Below are 17,498 nucleotides of genomic sequence, written 5' to 3' on the forward strand. Positions count from 1 at the left end.
TGGCGTTGTCTCGCTGACCCTTGGGATAGACTTGCACTAAGCAAACCTTAGAACAGGATCTCCCTGTGATTTTATTTCCACATACCTCTGTGCATGTGGCAGTAACATCCGGGTCTTGTGGATTTGCTTGCTCCCCGCCGTGCACTTCAGGAGATGAAGGAGGTCTGAGCATTTGCAGTGTTGGGGCAGGATGAAGAGCTGCCAGGTGTTTCTCACTATTGCACTCTTCACACTTAATCATGACTGTACAGTCTTTGGCTTGGTGGCCGGTGGAAGCAAGGCAGCGGTAACAAATGCTATTGTCTCTGAGGAACCTCTTCCTCTGCTCAAGCAGCATAGCTCTAAAGCCCCTGCATCTTTTGAGTGGGTGGGGTTTGTGATGTATGGGGCACTGTCTTTCAATGTCTTCGTCTGCTTTTTTTACCTTTGATCCCTCTGATGATATGTCCATCTTGTGCACTGTAACCGATGACCTTTGGTTGTGGTTACTTAACGGTTTTTCTTTTCTGTAGCTGGACATGTGGTTGGCATAGGAAAGAGTCGTGTTGAAAGGTGTGGTAAAGCTTGGATCATTCCTTGCTTTTGCTTGACGTTTCACAAATTCGACAAAGAATGAGAATGGTGGGAAGCTAACATTGTGGTCTTCTTTAAACTTTGACCCTACCATTGTCCACTTCTCTTGAAGATGGAAGGGCAGCTTCTCCACAATTGGATGTACTCCCCTAGCTGTGTCGAGGTAACTTAAACCAGGCAAATAACCATCTAGCTTTGCAGCTTTGAGTTCACACAGCAGATCTGATAGGTCGCGAAGCTTGTGTGGTTCTTTACTGGAGAGCTTTGGAAAGTCTCGTATTCGGGCAAACAGGGAGTTTTCTATTGCTTCTGGTGAGCCGTAACATTCCTCTAGTCTCAACCATATCATGTTCAGACCGGCAGGTGGATGCTTTATGTTGACTGCTTTTAATCTCTTGGCGTGTTCAGAAGACTCTGGGCCTAACCACTTAATGAGTAGGTTGATTTCTTCAGTGGCTGTTAGACCAAGGTCCCTAACAGTGCTCTGGAATGTGGCTTTCCAACTAAGGTAATTTTCTGGCTTGTCGTCAAATTTAGACAGCCCTCCAGTTATTAGCTGACTCTTGGCTAAGAATCTGGCGAGGTCGCTTGCTATGGTGTCTGCATTATCATTTGAGCTTAATCCGTGCTGCAGTTGTAATGCATCGTGGAGAGTCTGTGGACTTACATCTCTTTGTAGTCGTCTCTCTGCCCCATCTTGTGGCATGAATGAGTACTGCACTGGCTCTTGTTTGGGACAAAGAGGTGTGTACATTACTGGTTGTTTGGATTGTTCATTCTGATATTTACTGTCATCATGGTGAGATGTAATGTCTGGAACCAGGTCAGTGTGGCTGTGTTTATTTATGTATTCACTCACTTTTTGCTCTGGGGTTACTTGTAGGGGTGACAATGGCCACTCTTCCCCTGATTCAGCTTTGTCAAATTGAGCTGCTGCTGACTCCATTACCTCTGCTTTAGCCAAGGCTGCATCTGCTTCCTTTTGGAGGTTGATTACATCCAGAGTTGCTTCTAGACGGGCCTTTTCTACTTTAATGTTCATCTCCTTCTCAGCGTAAGCTAATCTGGCTTTTGCTGCTTGAGCTTCTGCTTGTGCCCGCGCTGCTGCCATACTGGCTCGGGTTGATGCTGACGACCTGCTTGAACATGCTGCAGATGATCTAACAGTCAGTTTTCCTGAAGACTTTGAGGACCTTCTTGAGCGAGTGGACCTTGCTTCCTCGTCGTTTTGACCTTCAGCCTCTGATTTCTCCATGTTAGAGTAGAACTGTCACTCGACGTCCCTCGCAGAGCGCTATGATTTCACTGTACTGTTGCACCCAATGTGACCCAGTGTCCTATATTGAGATTCACAGCCAGCTAAACTCTCTCTTGCATCACTTCCTCCAAGGAACAGGCACGTGTTGTATTTGGACAGGATTTAATGCAAAAAAGTGTGAAACTGAAATGATACAGAATACAGAAATGTCACATAAACATTAGCTTGGGTTGAACTTAAGTGGACATATAAAACACATCAAAAGTTTCCAAATCACTTCAATAATGTCATATACCCTCTCTTAAAGGTAAACACAATTAAGAAACTTACTCATATTGCCACTCAAAGGGATTTAACGGAGTGGATGGCTTTGGATCGGAGGAAAACACACCATGTCTTGCTTCACTCATGAGCAAACACTTCCTATCACACTTCTTTTAGTGACTAATTGGCTCAACATAGCAAACTGTGCAAACCTGCGCCCCCTATAGGCCTGGAGAAATAACATACAAACAGTTCCAGTACAATAATGTAGAGCCTTGTTTGAGGGCTGCAAGTCCTCTGTGCCTTTAATTTACATTACCAGGCTTTTAAATTACTCTGATGACAGATCATACAACTTATTTAATAAACACCACTGATATTTTGGGGTACTGGTGGATTTTGGAAACCTCAGCCTACGCTGCTGAGCATTAATCATTATCTGATCATCAGCACATGTTTTTCCCCTTCAGCCTACAGGTAGTAACTCTTAAGCATCTTTTGTTTTCAGGTGGCATTCACTGCCAGATTGATGAGGTTCCATGGATTCAGTCTGAGAGGGGAGATCTCTATTAAGATAGGCTGAGACTGCAGGCTTTAGGAGATGAGGAGCCTCCCTCTGTCCTCAATTATGGAAAGCAATTCAAACCAGGCTGAAGCAGGGCAGAGAGGAAGACGAGCACAACACCAGCTGAATATACCTCCTGAGAGACTGTTCTGCTTCACAGAGCACTGTTCTGTATTTATGGCCTCTTTTGTCCTATTTATGGACTCTATTAGAACAAAGGGCCGGCTGTTTTGTTTTATTTATTTTGTCTGTGTTTACAAGGGAGGTTTGCCATGCTTGCATCCCTCTTTTCAAGACCAGCAATTTAAAACCCCACAGCATAGAAATAAAATTGTGATAACAGTGTGTGTAAACTGATATACATTTTCTGTGTTGTTTGGCATTGCTTGTATGTCTCCGAACAACAACAGATGCTTTTGGAATTAATTAGAGTTTAGCTTAAATTCTGAAGTGTAAACACTCCTCTTCCTGTCATACCTATTCAACCACTTGTTAACACAAATATGTAATCATCAATTCACATGGCAGCAACTCTGTACATTTAATCATGTAGATAACCTGCTGAAGTTCAAACCGAGCATCAGAATGGGTAAGGTAGTTCTGAGTATCATTAAAAGTTCTGATTTACTTGGATTTTTCCACAAAGCTTTTTCTAGATTTTACAGAGATTGGTCCTATAAACAAAAATTTCCCAATCCAGTCCTGTGGGTCAAATTGCCATGTTTATGTCAGAAGTCAGAGGAGAATGGCCACACTGCTTTAAACTGATGGAAGGCAACAGTGACTCAAATAACCACTCCTCACAACCAAGGAATGCAGAAGAGCATCTCTGAAACTTTTGTGTAAAACATTTCTTCCTTGGCTAAAAGACAAAAACATAAAAATGCTGGGATCTTACTGTCATGTTTGTTTTATCTTTTTTTTTTAAAAATTAATAAGAAATATAACCAATTTTTTTCCAACTGACTGAAACAGGATATTAAAGGGCCTTTACTCTGCCAACTCTTTAGCTAAAAAGGTAATTTTCCAGTGAGTTCAGGGTGAATGAGTGTGCTTCAATGAACAGAGTTTCCAGTCGTGGGAAAACATCCAGGCATTTCCTGTTGTGTGTGTGAGACAGCTGCTCCAGACCTGATCCTTGCAACATTATCCAGATTTCACGGGACTGACCTTTTTATGAGTTTTGGCCGATGGTTGCAGAGAGAATTTTTTTATTTATTTATTTTTTTTTAGTTTTAAACTTAAACAAAAAAGCAGACCTGCTTTCATTATCTTTGGGGAACTCCGGGCCTCAAGGGCCAGTGTCCTGCAGGTTATAGAGTTCACCCCAGGTCAACACACCTGAATCAAATGATTAGCTCATTACCAGGCCTCTGGAGAACTTCAAGACATGTTGGGGAGGTGATTTAGCCATTTAAATGTTGGATCAAGGACACATCTAAAACCTGCAGGACGCTGACCGTTAAGGCCTGGAGTCCCCCCCTACCCCTGCTTTAGATCATGTGCCCAACATTATAGCGGCATTTTTCATTCCTTGATCAGTTCTTCACTTCATCTTGCGATTATGACAGTTTATTTGGAATTAACAAGATATCATTCATCAATTATTCATAACACAGAGACAAATTGTATAGAATCCCATCTACAATATGGTGAAGTAATTTACTTCAGTCATCATTTAAACAAAGGGTGAAACGATAACTTGTAACACATCAATGCGAAACCTGGGTTGCATATAATCTTATGTAAATTAAGGGTCTCATACTGAAGCTCTGCAATAACCTATGCACGGATGTTCTGGATATTCAGGATTGAAAATACGAGCTTGATTTAGGAACTGTCAAGGCCGAGTGGCAGGTGAGTTTGTGGAGCAGACCTAAGCAGACACACGAGAGGCTGAGTTTCTTCACATGAGTTTCTTCAAGCTGTTAGGAGAAACTACAAACAAAGGGCAAGGGTGAAACTACCAGTAACCTAGACTGGGAGAACTAAACTAGATATGAAAAAGCATAACAAATAAATGAACAGGAGCATGACAAAACTGAGACTCAAGAAACCTGAAATCTGTGGACATGTGACGATGACAACAGACAACATGAACAAAGGAAGACAGAGGTTTTAGATACACAGAAGGGTACAAGGGAAGTGGAAACACATGGGGAACACAGGTGATACAAATGAACATGATGCCACAGGGGAAGCAAAACTAAACACACTGAACATGGAACATGAGGCTACCAAAATAAAACAGGAAGCACGTAACTAAGACACACAGAAAATAAAAAACCCAAATATTACAACACAAAAAACCATAAACTCAAAAGGCTCGGTCAAATGACCCAGCACCATGACAGGAACTGTATTTTTTTGAGTAAAAAAACAAATTAGATGACTTTTTTCTATTTTTGTGAATCAACTGAAACCTCTGGTGTAGAAAAATAATTCCCAGGAAAAAAACAAGTAACTTTTATTTTTTTGTATACAGAAGCTGATGCAAGAACAAATCCAATAATGCCTTAAAAATAACAGATCACCATGAAGATAGATAGTCAGGCAGGGGTAGTGGAAACAAAACTAGACACAGGTGAAGGCAATAAAATTAATCATACAGGGGAAGAAGTATAATTAAACACAAGAAACACTTGACTACTAAGCATGAAATGACTAACAATAATTTAAAAAAATAGAAACATGAACTTAAACTCTATAAATACAGGAAAGAAACTAGAACTACAATACAACCATGGGGGGAAAAAAAACTCATGACACTGAGTAAAACTGCACAATTAGGAAAACTAAAACAAAAAATCATAAAGCAACAGAACCTGAAAATAAACAAGAACTTCTCTAGTCTTGATTACACTTTCCATGTCTGTGAATCTGCTCGGGTTCACTTGAATCTGAGTGACATACATTTCATCAGACAAGCACACACCTACTGTCCTCATCTGCAAATTCAGCAAACCACATGTGTGGAACAAAGAAGTCAAGCGTACAAAACAGCCACCATGCATGTGACAGCCTCTGCTTTCTGAGGGCTGTAGGGCGTACGCACACACACTCTCGCAGGCAACTGTGCTCTTGGAGTTTTATTCTATTCACACAAATTGAAGTGATGTCAATGTTAGGTTTGTAGCATAAACCTATTCGCTGGAACGTTAAGACAATATAATTACACTGCTAAGCAAGACACAAATAGGCAAAGTTCTTCATGTTACTCGTGCACGGGAGAGAACCGGACAACCGCTTGACTCCAGTTGGTCTCGTCCGTTCTCCCATACACTGTCCTTTTATTGAGGTTACATGAATATGCATAAGTTCATTAACATATGACGTCTACATACAAACAAAGAGTACCTTGCCTGTGTGTGTGTGTGTGTGTGTGTGTGTGTGTGTGTGTGTGTGTGTGTGTGTGGGGACTGCTGATCAAAGGGTCAAACATCCTTGGTCAGGAAGAGGGTAGCCTCCCCCTCACCCTAGATGGTTCATCCTAGATAACACGGTGAGGAAGTCCTGCAGTTCATCTAAACAAAGAGCACTTAGACTAGAACAGACGCAACTACGTTAATCCTACCATAAAATAATAAGACACGGTATGACCTCTCATGCTCCCAAAGTGCTGTCTAATACACACAAAGTTTGCAGACTATCAAGGATCAAAACCTCTACCAATCTACAACTAATTACAAAACTCTAAGCATATATAAGTAAATATTTCTAAGCATAAATGACAATCAACAATACAAATCTAACATTTCCCCCCTTTTTGACCTTTATGCCTGAAAAGTTCCCAGGTATGAATACCTCATGTCTGACAGTTTCAATGCAAACATTTTTATACTCAACATATGTCAAATCACCCTAAATTACTGAAAAGGTACACAGTTTAATAAATGTATTAGCAGTTACCCCATTCATTGAGCTCATCTCATGGCAAACTGCATCTTACGAGCAAACAAAGAAATTGTTAATTTAATAGTGAAACTAAGAAAGTAACATTTTCAAAAACATCTCAGCTTGGTGATGCTTCCTCCGGGTGTGCACATCACATGTCTCTCTGCAGAGTGGTTTAAGCTCTGCAGGGCGTCATGAATGTCTCTTCCAGTTGTTTCCATCACTGTCCATAGGACCAGAGTCCAAATGTATGTAGAATAGACATTCAAACATACTAGTTGGTTTTGTTGTTTGTCAACATGGGTCTCAGCTATTTCCAAAGCTGCAGACCTCTCAGCACTCTAGTTTTATGGCCTCTTACCAGCCCCCATCACCTGACTTCAGACCTTCGTCTTGTGAGGGGGATATTTATGACTCCTTAATTGTCCACGCTCTGCAGAAAAAGCTCTCTGTGGAAAGGGTGCTGGGTTCCGTCATCTTACTGCTGTTATGATCCCAGCAGCCTTCAGAGTGTCATCGTATGCACAGTACAGTGGCACAGCGTTAGGTGATGTTCATAGGAAACTGCTGTTATCACCACCATAGCTTCTGGTTCCTGTGCTTTCACAGAATCATGATGTCATCCTCGAACTCCTTCTGCGCTGTCGATGGAGCTTGGCACGCTCCCCTCATCCCACGAGTTTTCATGTTCCAACGCTGCTGAAGGTTTAAGGCAGAGCACGTCGTACACCTTAGTTGTCTTCCTCAGCGTCAATATTGAATCTTTCATTTTATTTAAAATCTTGCTGTGGGAAGTCTCCTCTTGATTTCCTGGAAGCTTAGTAGCACAGCTCTCTGTGTGATGTCTGCTGTGCTGAAGATGATCTCTGATCCTCCTGAAGCCTCTCTCCCATCTTGTGGACGATCCTCTCCTCTATTTTGCAGGCAGTTTCATGGTCCTTGCTGTGGCTCCAAGGTCTGATTTCATGATGGGCCCCAACCAGCTTGATCTTTGACCTCAACCACTGCCTGGTCCTGTCAGCTATGCGCTTCTCACTGGGCCTCTGAAGATTTCTCAGGAGATTACTGCTGCACCTGTATTTCCTTGCTAGGAAGACAAACTATTTGGAGAGTATGTCAACAATCATCAAACCACATTCTTTAGTTCAGTGAACTTCACTTATAGGCCATCAAAGCCTCATCTGAACATGGGTGCACCACTTGCATAGGTTTAATATTTGTAAATAAAACGGCTAATCACACAAATCACTGCAACAATAATAAAAAACATTGTTTAATGTTAATCCTTGGACCCCTCCTCTTGACGCATGGACACACCCATGAGTCAACTCATCAAACCTGGATTCCAGTCTTAAAGAAAAAGATTAGCTAGATCATATCCCAGGCAACATCAGGGCATCTCCTCCCCTGGAGCAGCACCACCCTGGACCCATAATCCTGCAATGAAAATGTTAGTGTGCTTTGCATATTAAGTTTGCTTAACACCTGGCTCTCCCAGGAGCCTGCATACACACCATCATGGCCTGGAAAACAAAATCTGGAAGTAAAATCAAACTCCATACCTGTAAACAATTGTATCATAAGGACAAAAAGCATTCAACATCAGCAAGACAAGTGTCATGTGCAGGTTTTCTCAAATCAGCAAACTACAATTATTTTCATAAGTCACCTCAGACATGGATCATCCCATGTACTCAGGCAACATTAATGTAATCGGTGACTGCTCCTAAGCAAAGTCACTCCACTTATATATTACTATGGGCTCAAAAGTGGCCAGCTAATGAGCCCATATCAAACTACCCCAGAAACACTGTATCACTTATTTGTTTTACTCATGTCACTTGTCCGTTTCAGCTGAACCTTCCACAGCATTCTCAAAGAAACTAACATTAGCAATACACATTGACTGTAGTCAGACAGAGGTCAGACACAGGTCAACAGGTTCCAGAGGTGCCATAAAAACACCATAAAGTCAACCCTAGCTGTGGAAAGAAGTAACACCAGTTCTCAACACAGGAAATTTCACACATGTTATTCACATTATCAAAGTAACCTTCACATTTTCCCATCAACACAATGCAACAGCATCACCACTCATAACCTGTAAACACAGTTTTCCTCACACATAAACCCAGAAATCCTGTAGTAGGAAAAAACATCAACCAGTTGTCCTGGTATAAATCGCATCATCAATTCACATGAAGAACTGGCACGCTGTAAGAAAAGAAAATGCAAATATTAGCGCTTGCGCAGGCGTATGCATACTTTGTCACAGATATCTCTGTGAGCAACTCAAGCCTATGAATAACACACCTGATAAATGCACAGACACAGAAAATGGCATTTAAAAGGTTAAATCATCATGCAACCTCGAGTGTTGCTGTCATCTTTCTGCTCCTGTAAAGGGAAGCACACACAGACTCATCTGCACCCCTGCCAGGCGGGGGTCAACTTCACACAGTCGTGTTACATCAGTAAAGTCTTGTCAGCTTTTGTCAGCTTTTACCAGTCAGTCAGTTTGTTTTCCTTTCACTCACTCATTCATGCATTCATTCTTTCTTTCTTTGCTGATAGTGGAACCTATCGTCGCATTTAGTTTCCACTCTCAGCAAAATGACGTCATTTCAAAAAGAAAAAGAAGAACTTTAGTTTGGATTACATCGCTGAATCCTTTTGGACTGGGACTGTCATTTAACAATTGTCCCAAATAAGTGGCTTTCTCCAGAGTCCATTTAAATGTGGAGAACTCACTTGGCACAATTTTCTCGACGACGTGTAGCATTTTTAATTCCCGACGTGCAGATCTGCTTAAAGAAAAGAAAATAGACAAACAAAATCAGTGCCTGTTCAAAAGATAAAAATGAAAAATAACAGAGATTATCAAACAAAACTTTCAGTGCACTGTGAAAGTATCAAAATAAAAAGGCCTTGTTAAGTCATGACACAAACTCCTCATCTCAGGTAAATCATACCATTAGCATGGTTTATCATACCATCATACTAATCGGCAGGCTCAACTTCACAACAAAAGAAAAATCATCAGCTAGATTCACTCCAAATCAACCATCAGCTGCACAACACACAACATAATCCTAATGTCTTATTAGCTATGAGTTTAATTACCAGGTCTGTGCTCTTCACTCATTTAAGCCACAGATCTATTTTATTCAATTTTCCTTTTCCCTTCATCATAAAACATGTGACATGCTGTCATGCACTTCACAAAACAGTCTGTTCTGACGTATTCAGAGTTGTGTATCTAAATACAGGATTCACTCGCACATCAAAGCAGGAAACTCAGTGTTTTAGAGTCTCCACTCAACACACAACAACTCCAACACATCTCATTCACTCGTGCTAGAATTCAGTCACCTTTCATTAATCTAAAACCGATCACTAATTTGCATATCAGCTATTAACCCACTAAGTTGACAGGACGACAGAAAAGCATGTTCAAAATAGTATCACAAAAGACAATTTCCCTCATACAGTAAATTACATGTGCTGCCTCAATCAAGCAGGAAGCTTCTCCCAATTTACCATTTTAACAACTAAATTTATTGTCTGATCACTGGTTGGTCAAACCAGGATCTTTTTTCCCACAAAAGTTAAACTGTTGTCCTGCAACCTGGAGAGTCAATTTTTTGCATTGGATAAATTCAGTATTTAATAACAAGTGTCTGCTAAATTGACACTATTTTAACACTGATGAAAGATAACAAGCTAATTTTCATTACATGTGTTTGTGTTATTAGGCAGGTCTAATGCATGTCTGTGGAGCTGCATCTCCAGCAGAGCATGTTCTTAAAGCTGCCTTTCCTACACACTTCTCTGCTATTATTTAATCATTTCTTAACTAATGTGCTATGAGTCTTCATGAGTCATTTTGTGTTTGGAATTGTTAGTAGGGTTAATGCATGTTCTGCTTGTGTGTGTGTGATTTTGTATATGTTTCTATTTTCGCAATGTTTCAGACTCCGTCTCAATTTTCCAACTTAAGCAGTCAGTTTTGTTTTTCCCCAGGTTTGCTAACCCAAATTTTGATTTCCCACATTAAATAATTCCTATGTGTTCTCACCTAGTCTTCTCACTCTGTTGTCCTCTCCCACTTCAACAGTCCAACAGCCGGCAGTTCTCCTTCAGCTTTGTCCTGTGTCCCACTGTCTCTTCTTGCCATTTTACTCCACAGGTGGCAAATGTCAAACTCCAACTGTTCAGTTCTCCTCAAACGTTTTCTTCACATGCACAGTGAAGTCACAGCCACTCTCACTATTGTCCTCTGATGCGGTTGACTTCGTGCTAGTGGCTGAAGTGCTGCTGCTGCTGCCTTCCTGGGCGACTTCTTAGCAGCTGCTGCCGGTTTCTTGGCTTTGGCCGCGGCGGGCTTCTTGGCTTTGCTCTCAGTAGCCTTGTTCATCTTGAAGGATCCGGAGGTCCTGGTGCCCTTGGTCTGCACCAGAGTGCCCTTCGCCACCAGGCTCTTGATGGCGGTCTTGACACGGGCCTTGTTCTTGTCCACATCGTAGCCTCCGGCAGCCAGAGCCTTCTTGAGAGCGGCCACGGCTTTCACAATCAGCTCGCCCACGCTGAGGCCGACCTTCTTGGGCTTGGAAGTCATCGTCTTCTTCTTCTTGGCCTGAACCTCGGCGCAGGGCGTGTTTATGATGGAGCCTTTCCCACCACAGCGCTGGCACGTTGAACGCATCACGAAGGGTCCATTTCTTTCATGTCGCTAGCCAGCATGCTAGCTGCATGTGGCTTGCCCGAGTCACTCAGTCCTTTTTGAGCATTTCAACATGCTGCCACCGCCATCTTGCTCGCCCCTCCGTGGAATTCATCCAATCAGACAGGAAGATGGGTTTGCTTTCTTCTGCTGCTGCTGTTTATCCACATTGCTGCTGCTTTGCTGGGACTTTTTGTGCTCAGGACTTGCTGCTGTCTCTTTATCATGGAGCTGCATTCCTTATCTTCAGGGAGGAGTGAGCTCGCTTGTGAGGTTGAGAAACACATGGCACTGTAAATAAGTCAGCCAGAAACTTGGCCTGCATGTTTCCAATGATGTTAAACTATAACTTTCTTCCGACCGCTGCATGTGGAAAATTGATTCAGGTCTGCTTTTCACCTGAAAGTGACAAACTAAGACATTTCATTATTATCATCACTGCTTAATCAACACATATCTCTCTCTCTCGCTCTGTGTTTTTGTGAACAATCCTTTCTTAAAAGCAGAAAATGAAATTATAGTTGTTTTTTTTTGGTTGATCAACACAAAACCTTTTTCCTATGATTATTTTTTCCTACAATATAAATTCTCCCTCTTATTCACTCTTTTTTTAAATTTTTTATTTACAATAGCTGGTGACCTGCAAAATCACCGCTGTCACTCACAATCAAAGGCAATTACTCTTGCACAGTGCACAAAAACACTGTGATGTCAGACACATTCACACTCACTTTGTCATCTGCAAAAATAAATCACATGGCTGATGATATGTGCCATGGTGATCCGTAAATATGATCACCAGTTTATTTAACTATTTTTCAACCCAACAAACAAATAATCAAAAACATGATGCTGATGTTATGAACACTCTACACACAAGTCAAGATGCAGGAAAACTGCTCATGGAAACGTTGCACACTCCAGTTATCACAGTTATCATAGCGCTGTTTCCCTCTCTTAGAGTAGTTCTCAGACAGCTCTCGATCTGATAATGTGTAGCCTGCTCATCAGCTCAGAAGAAAAAAAAAAACTGCAACGCAACATCACACAGTAGTTGCTCTGCCCACAGTGGCAAAGTCTTACACTTTCATATTCAACTCAGCTTCTCCATCATGTACTTTTAGATGTTTCATACAGGGTTCAGCATATTAGTTGTTTTCACAGGTGTGCTCTACATCTCAACAATGGTTCATAATAAGACGACAGTCTTCCACACAGGTCAAGTGCCTCTATGCACTTCAGTAGTTCAAATATTTATCTATATCACTTCACCTCACATGTCATCGTACTGAATTTAAGCAACCACAAGCGTAATGTAGATGACTTTTAACAACTATCCACCTCAATTACGTCTATGGTCTGGCACACAGGCTGAAGAGTTAACGTTTTGTGTCAGCAAGGGGTGGGGGGACAGCCACCCACCAGAGCATAGCTGCTGATGTGGGCTGGCCTTCTCCACACGCTCTTCAAGGCTGGTGTGTTTTCTGAAAACTTCTAACATTTTAATCTCTTCCATTTTTAAGCCTGCGATTAACCGCACGGCTCAGGTCCGCGTGAAACCCGCGTGACCGCGCTCGCGTGAACCCGCGCAGCTGTGGAGCCGTCGCTCCCTCTCTTTTTTACATAAATACTTTGTGCTGCCAGGAGCAAAGTCCAGCACAAACGTCTGTCTCCCTCCGACTCACTCTTGGTTGCTTAGAAACCCATGATAACAACAACAGTCGGTGTCACAGACCACATGTTCTGCTCCGCACACACTCACACAACAACAACGACGACGACGACGACGACGACGACGACGACAACAACGACGACAACAAAAACAACACAAAATAGGCCTATCGTCCAGCACAATCTGGACCCCGCGGAACTTCTCAACGCCCCACAAAGCGGCGGAGAACTCACCTCTAGCCACACAAAGTAGCGAGGAACCTTTTGCTCCACAAAGTAGCAAGGAACCCGGGTATCGCTACACAAAGTAGCGAACTTCTCAACGCCTCACACAGTGGCGGAGACTGCACAACGACACGGTTATAGAGTCGGCCTCTTCTCAACGCCTCACACAGTGGCGGAGACTGCACAACGACACGGTTATAGAGTCGGCCTCTTCTCAACGCCTCACACAGTGGCGGAGACTGCACAACGACACGGTTATAGAGTCGGCCTCTTTAAACTTACTTGGCGTTGCTTAGAGTGTAATATCAGCCCGAATCCCGCCGACCGTCATTCATCGAGGAGAAAAGACAGACTGCGAATCCACAGGAACTTCCTGGCTGACGTCAGGCTTTCAGCGTTCCTCTCCTCCCCTCGGTGAATGCGATTCCAGGGCTCCGGCATCGAAGGACCAATTAATGTTAGGTTTGTAGCATAAACCTATTCGCTGGAACGTTAAGACAATATAATTACACTGCTAAGCAAGACACAAATAGGCAAAGTTCTTCATGTTACTCGTGCACGGGAGAGAACCGGACAACCGCTTGACTCCAGTTGGTCTCGTCCGTTCTCCCATACACTGTCCTTTTATTGAGGTTACATGAATATGCATAAGTTCATTAACATATGACGTCTACATACAAACAAAGAGTACCTTGCCTGTGTGTGTGTGTGTGTGTGTGTGTGTGTGTGTGTGTGTGTGTGTGTGTGGGGACTGCTGATCAAAGGGTCAAACATCCTTGGTCAGGAAGAGGGTAGCCTCCCCCTCACCCTAGATGGTTCATCCTAGATAACACGGTGAGGAAGTCCTGCAGTTCATCTAAACAAAGAGCACTTAGACTAGAACAGACGCAACTACGTTAATCCTACCATAAAATAATAAGACACGGTATGACCTCTCATGCTCCCAAAGTGCTGTCTAATACACACAAAGTTTGCAGACTATCAAGGATCAAAACCTCTACCAATCTACAACTAATTACAAAACTCTAAGCATATATAAGTAAATATTTCTAAGCATAAATGACAATCAACAATACAAATCTAACAGTCTCCTTTGGTTTCGAAGCAAGTTGGCCCTCACTTAAACAGTAATGAATCAAATAGTCAAACTTTTTAGTTTATTCTTCAGTTAACAGTACTCGATTAGGTTTAAATAACATGCCTTACAGTGTAAGTATAAGTATTTATTTCATTTTTGCTTTGATGTTGCAAAATCATCAGTGAATCAACTTTGTAAACAAATATTTCCTTTACTGTATACAAAAGGAACCCCTGACCACCATCACTGGGTTACTTCAAAACTGAAAACAAAAGGCTCCAAGAGAATGTCTGAAGTGTTCACAACAAAAATCACTAAAACCAAGTAAGCATTATATAGAGGAAAGATGATAATATGCTTCACAATTGCACACACATAGTACAGTGCAATGCTCCAACAAAATGCACGTTCACATTCAGTGTTTATTTGTGATCTTTTTGATCATGCTCAGAAAATCTAAAATGTCAAATATATAGCAAGTTGAAAGTCTTTTAGGCACATTTCCAAGCTCTTCCTGTCTTATTCACTCAGAAGCATGTGTGCTATATAAAGATACTTTTCTTCAGTTATTCGAATGGGAAATTGATCCAGAACACTTTGTTGAACCAGTTAAAGCCGAGAAGAGTGTTCAGTGGAAAAAAAGAAGACCCAGATGTGCAAAGTGGTGCAGTGGAGGCTGAACATTTCATGGGTTCATATGAAATTTCTGTGCACCCGGAGCAAAGGTGCCAATTTTCTGTGACATTTTGGCTTGACGAGTGACGAGGGAATGGCATGTTCCTGAGTTAATGAGATTTATCCAGAAAGGCCAATCTGCTGATCGAATGGCATTTCATCCCCTTTTAGACTGATCATTTAGTGGCCAGAACAGCAGACTTTCCCCACAGGCTAAACAAGAGGACAAGACTCTAACTTCACACCATTAAATCCATTATTGGGGTCCTTAAAGAATGAGGGTTATTCATTTGAAAGCCACAGTAAACAGCTGGTTCCTCTGAGTAGTGAAAAGAGGCATGGTTAGATATGCATCACTTTACCTCAGGTAAATACGATAAGAAGTACAGACAACAACGGATAAAAACAGCATAACCAATTAAAAGACAGAGATCTAACAGCAACAACTTGTGCCACAGGAAATCTACTTATTCAACCTGGTTCTGTAATAGGAATTCTAAATAATTATAATATAAATGGCACTAAAAACATCCATTCAAAGTTGAGGATGTTGATGTCCATGTAGGTGTTCAACATATAAAGGTTATCTTATTGTATGGAATTGTATGGAATTTAATGAATAGTTTTCAAATATGCCGACTAACTAAATATGCACCATCATTCATTTCCAACTGAAGAAAGAAAATAGGAAGAAAACAAACTGCTAAACCAGGAAACTTATACTAAAATAATAAAACAAGGAAGTATCTGAACGATGAACGTCAGAGTGTTCTCTGGTCTTTTGGAAATGGATGTGTTAAACCTACAAAACAGGCCAGTCAATAAATATCACAAAACTCTACAATCTGCCATCTGTAACTATTTGTACCTGTTAATGTTTCTGAGTTTAGGGGCTGATGATTTTGCCCCCTCAAAAGATCATTCACATCCCCATACCATCACAGACTTTCGGCCACATCTGGTGGTCAAGTTCACTTTCATCAGTCTCAGCAAGGTTCACCACAAGTAAGTGACACGTCCTCTTCATTGCGATGATTATTTCTTTTATTCCTTCTCTTTCTTTGAATTTCAATTAGGTTACAATAAATATAATTCTTTTCTGTAAGTCTAAACATGTGAAAGTTTGCATACAATGTGACAGATTCACGCATTTTGATTCCATGTGTGGGTGCTAGGTTTCTGTAAGAGCTCACTAACCATCAGTTACTGGCTGACTTTTGACATTATATAAAACAAAGAACACAATAAACAAAAGTGGAGAGAAGACTTTTTTTTAAGAAGATTGAAAACCTTTTCTTTGAAAGTAAAGATTCCATGCTCCCTTCTACTAATCTGTGTTTAAATGAAGTGTCTGCCAACACAACAAGCCAAGCAATCACAGCCTCCAGAATCACTGTCAGTCAACAGCACCAATCACAGGCAGGGCAAGTTTAATCAGGCCAGAAAAATCAATTTGCTCCATGTAAGGCATGTTAACGGCCTCAAGGATAGGCAGCTCTGCTAACGTGAAAGTCTTTCAGCGCGGATTACTTTAGGACTGATTAGTTGGTTCTGCTTTACCACCCAGCTGCTGGTGGTGATTTAAATACGGTTTGGGTGTTTCAGGTGAAACTTGTTTTATTTTCCCAAGCCAAGGGTGAAGCTATGATTTTGGAAAAAGGAAGGGGAAAAGATCAGGTTTTAGAAATATATTGTCTTTCATTTTCCCTTCACTTCCCTTTTCACTTCCTGCTTTTCATTCCCAGTTTTTCTTGACAAAACCCACTGGATTAAATAGGGAAACTGTCTTCCATCAACAGCAACAAAAGCAGAAGAATATTTCTGATGTGTCGACACAAAGGACAAGAAGCTTAAATGAAACTTATTAGGCATTTGTAATCAAAGGCTGCAAAAGACAAACATAACTGCTGTGACGTGTTATTTTTTTTTATGACCCACAAGTCACAAGAGGACACTACACGCTCAAGTAGTAAACATAAATCATCAACCCTAAAGCAAATACTGATTAATTGAAACTAGCAGGGGTTTTTTTTGTTTTTTTTTTGCAGAAAATGAACAAATTTTTAAATGCACTCAATGAGGATGTAAATTGAGGGATGCATATACAATCTGAGCTGACCTCTGCTGTCTCCAAAATGTATTTATGTGCAGTTCATGCTTGGCACAATATATATATATATATATATATATATATATATATATATATATATATATATATATATATATATATATATATATATATAAATTTATTTTTTGAGTTCCAATGTCAGCATTCAGATTTACTCCATAACTCTACCTTCACTTAGCTCAGGAGTGTCCAACTCTAGTCCTCAAGGTTACTGTCCTGCAGCTTTTAGACGCATCCTTGTTCTGACACACCTTAATCAAATGAATCGCTTGTTATTAGGCCTTTGCCAAACTTGACGGCATTATGATTCAGCCGTGTTGGAGTAGGGATGCATCTAAAAGCTGCAGGACAGTTAGTCTTGAGGACTGGAGTTGGAAACCCCTGAGTTTGATTTTTGCTGTGAGGTCTTTAGAAAAGAGTTTTCTTGAATCTGGTTACAGAGAA

The 17,498-nt window shown here is 41.2% G+C and overlaps 1 pseudogene; it reads right to left on the reverse strand.

Annotated features, from left to right (window-relative positions):
• Positions 1-5,789: 5,789 nt before the first annotated feature.
• On the reverse strand, positions 5,790-11,870 carry LOC146695174 (histone H1 pseudogene; annotated as a pseudogene).
• Between the last annotated feature and the right edge of the window lie 5,628 nt (positions 11,871-17,498).

Source organism: Copadichromis virginalis, linkage group LG13 (assembly GCF_057382275.1).
Source record: "Copadichromis virginalis isolate Kocher_CV1m ecotype Utaka linkage group LG13, C_Virginalis_male_GT1.1, whole genome shotgun sequence".
Lineage (NCBI taxonomy): Eukaryota > Metazoa > Chordata > Actinopteri > Cichliformes > Cichlidae > Copadichromis > Copadichromis virginalis.